Source organism: Lipophrys pholis (assembly GCF_963383615.2).
Source record: "Lipophrys pholis genome assembly, contig: SCAFFOLD_40, whole genome shotgun sequence".
Taxonomy (NCBI): Eukaryota; Metazoa; Chordata; class Actinopteri; order Blenniiformes; family Blenniidae; genus Lipophrys; species Lipophrys pholis.
Window position 1 is genome coordinate 204,250 of NW_028292284.1, and position 4,518 is coordinate 208,767.

Genomic DNA, 4,518 nt, shown 5'->3' on the forward strand with positions numbered 1-4,518 from the left:
AGTTGATGTCGAATACAGCTCTTAAAACTTCACTCGTACATTTGATCACAAATATTGTTCTATTTAAATAATGACTTTGATTTTCAAAACAAACTGAATCTTTCAAAAATACAAACTATATAATGTAACAATACTCAGATTTTAATTTACATAATACTGGTAATACAAAATGTGATTTATGTAATTGTATTTGATAGGATAAACCTAACAAATTAAAATTACTTTTTAAAACAGGTTTGATGAGACCACAAACTATATAATAATGACAAATCAATAATTATACAGGTTGTTTGACTTAACAGACAGCTTGTGACCTGTCTCTTTCAACTGACGCTAGATGTCTTAGATGTCCATCAATTTTATGTGTCATTTGTCAACTAGTTCTGGCTGTCAAATAGACGTCCAGAATTACGGCCTGGATTGATGGACGGTCTTGGACGTCTATAAATATCACTAGCTCAGTGGGTTTGATCTGCAACAGAAGCTGATCTCCTTTCAATCTGCTTTGATCTGCTGTGATCTCAGCACTGGAGATGCCATGGAGCCATGGATCAAAGGAGATTTATTCAAAGGAGAAAGCAGCTTTATTCAGCCCCTTCAGCATTCACACTTGAATTTTCTTCTGGAAATGCAAACCTCTAGTTAAAGTAGACTTCCTGTTTGATGGCGAATATTAAAGTTTAAGGCGTGGCCACAAAAGCAAATTGCAGATTTCCTGTAGGATTTAGATGAGGAGTGTCAACACGTGATTTTTAGATCTTGATGAGATGAACAAGTGAGTTTTGGTTTGATCTCTACGACATTCCTACTGGCCGTGGTGTATCGTTTCATCCATCCATCCATCCATCCATCCATCCATCCATCCATCCATCCATCCATCAAACAATCATCCATCCATCCATCCATCCATCCAACCATCATCCTTCCTTCCATCCATCCATTCGTCATCCATCCACCAATCCATCCTTCCTGATCCATCAATCCATCTACCAATCATCCTTCCATCCATCCATCCATCTCTCATCCATCCATCAATCCATATACCAATCCATCCTTCCATCCATCCGTCCATCTGTCATCCATCCATCCTTCCTTCCATCCATCAATCCATTGTTCCATCCATCCATCATCCATCCATTCATCCATCCATCTGTCATCTATCCCTCATTCATCCACCCATCCCTTGATCCATCCATCAATTCATTTACCTTCCTTCATCTATCCATCCATCATCCATCCATCCATCCATTTATCAATCTGTCATCCATCCGTCATTCCTCCATCCATCCATCTACCAATCCATCCATCCATCCATTTATCAATATGTCATCCATCCGTCATTCATCCATCCATCCATCTACCAATCCATCCTTCCGTCCATCCTTCCGTCCATCCTTCCATCAATTTGCCATCCATCTACCAATCCATCCTTCCTCATCCATCCATCCATCTACCAATCCATCGTTCAATCCATCCATATGTCATCCATCCATCCATCCATCCATCAATCATCCATTTACCAATCCATCCTTCCTCACCCATCCATCCATTCATCTACCAATCCATCCTTCCATCTATCAATCCATCCATCATCCTTCCTTCCATCCATCATCCATCCATTCATCCATCATGCATCCATCATCTACCAATCCATCATTCGATCCATCAATCGATCGAACAATCCATCCATCATCCTTCCTTCCATCCATCCAACCATCCATCCATCCATCCATCCATCCATCCATCCATCCATCCATCCATCCATCCATCCATCCAACAATCCATCGTTCATCCAACCATCCATCCATCCCTCCCTCCATCCATCCATTCATCAACCTTCCTACCATCCATCCATCATCCATCCATCCATCAATCTGTCATCCATCCGTCATTCATCCATTCATCCATCCATCTACCAATACTTCCATCCATCCATCCTTCCATCATCCATCCATTCATCATCCATCTACCAATCCATCCTTCCTTCCTTCCTTCTTTCCTTCCATCCATCATCCATCCATTCATCCATCATGAATCCTTCATCTACCAATCCATCCTTCGATCCATCAATCCATCCATCATCCTTCATTCCATCCATCCATCCATCCATCATCTATCCGTCATTCATCCATTCATCCCACCCTCCATCCATCCATTCATCAACATTCCTTCAATCCATCCATCCATCATCCATCCATCCATCAATCTGTCATCCATCTGTCATCCATCCATTCATCCATCCATCTACCAATCCATGCTTCCATCCATCCTTCCATCATCCATCCATTCGTGATAACTTGACGTAGAATTATTCCAACATACTCCATGTCTACATGCACTATGTCTACATGCTCTATGTCTATATACTCTATGTCTACATGCTCTATGTCTTTATGCTCTATGTCTACATGCTCTATGTCTACTTGCTCTATGTCTATATGCTCTATGTATACATGCTCTATGTCTATATGCTCTATGTCTAAATGCTCTATATCTATATGCTCTATGTCTACTTGATCTATATCTACATGCTATATGTCTATATGCTCTATGTCTTTATGCTCTATGTCTACTTGCTCTATGTCTATATGCTCGATGTCTACATGCTCTATCTCTACATGTTCTATGTCTACGTACTCTATGTCTATAAACTCTATGTCTATATATGCTCTATGACTATATACTCTTTGTCTACATGCTCTATGTCTACATGCTGTATGTCTATATACTCTATGTCTATATGCTCTATCTCTACATGCTCTTTGTCTACATGCTCTATGTCTACATGCTGTATGTCTATATACTCTATGTCTATATGCTCTATCTCTACATGCTCTTTGTCTACATACTCAATGTCTATATGCTCTATGTCTATATGCTCTATGTCTATATGCCCTATGTCTATATAATAGAAGTATTTATTCTCTATGTCTACATGCTCTATGTCTATATGCTCGGTGTCTATATGCTCTATGTCTACATGTTCTATGTCTACTTGAACCAATGTCTATATATTCTATGTCTACATGCTCTATGTCTACATGCTCTATGTCTACATATTCTATGTCTACATGCTCTATGTCTATATGCTCTATGTCAACATTCTCTATGTCTATATGCTCTATGTCTACATCTTGTATGTCTATATACTCTATGTCTATATGCTCTATCTCTACATACTCAATGTATATATGCTCTATGTCTATATGCTCTATGTATACATGCTCCATGTCTATATGCCCTATGTCTATATACTATAAGTATTTATTCTCTATGTATATATGCTCTATGTCTACATGCTCTATGTCTTCATACTCTATGTCTACATACTCTATGTCTACATGCACTATGTCTACATGCTCTATGTCTATATACTCTATTTCAATATACTATATGTCTACATGCTCTATGTCTACATGCTCTATGTCTATATGCTCTATGTCTATATACTCTATGTCTATATGCTCTATGTCTTAATGCTCTATGTCTACATGCTCTATGGGCAGCTTGCGACTGTCTCTTTCCACTGATTCTGGCTGTCATAGATGTAAATATTTTTTGCATTGTCCATCATGTTTTTGTCATTTGTCAACTAGTTCTGGCTGTCAAATAGACATCCAGAATTATGGCCTGGATGGATGGACGGTCTTAGAAGTCTATGAATGTTACCTGCTCAGTGTTTTTGATCTGCAACAGACGCTGATCTCCTTTGATCGGCTTTGATCTGCTCTGTTCTCAACACTGGAGACGGCATGGAGCCAAGATCAAAGGAGATTTATTCAAAGGAGAAAGCAGCTTTATTCAGCCCCTTCAGCATTCACACTTGCATTTTCTTCTGGACATGCAAACCTGTAGTTACAGCAGACTTCCTCTTTGATGGTGAATATTAAAATTTGAGATGTGGAAACAAAAGCAAATTGCAGACTTCCTGTAGGATTTAGGTCAGGATTGTCAATGTGTGATTTTTAGATCTTGATGAGATGAACAAGTGAGTTTTGGTTTGATCTCTACGACATTCCTACTGGCCGTGGTGTTTGGTTTTCTAATATATTTGATTGAGAGGAGGTGGGCAGCAGGATTCGACATTGTGATCTTTGACAACAAATAAAATCCAAACCACTCGAGTAACTACATAAAAGTTACACAGTAAGACTCTGGAGTCCATTTGTGGTTCCCTTTCTAGGACCTCATCACTGGACACTGGGTTCTGTGCACCTTTTTTTAAGGGACCGAGCCCAGAAGGGAAGCTGCCTGGAGGCGAGGACCCTATTGCGTCTGTAGTGTTTCTTTCTTTCTTTCTTCTCCTGAAGACATTGAACCCAAATTAAACCCTAAACATTCTCCAAAACTCACCAGATGTGAAACACCAATCAGGACTGGTGCAGACTATAAGGAAATGTAAAACAACATTTTAACATCGTTAACATACAAACATGGTATTAAATGACAGAGGAGACACTTCTGCTCAAAACTTCTGTACAGTGGTCATTTTGACAACAAACTCTGATTTAGTCTGAG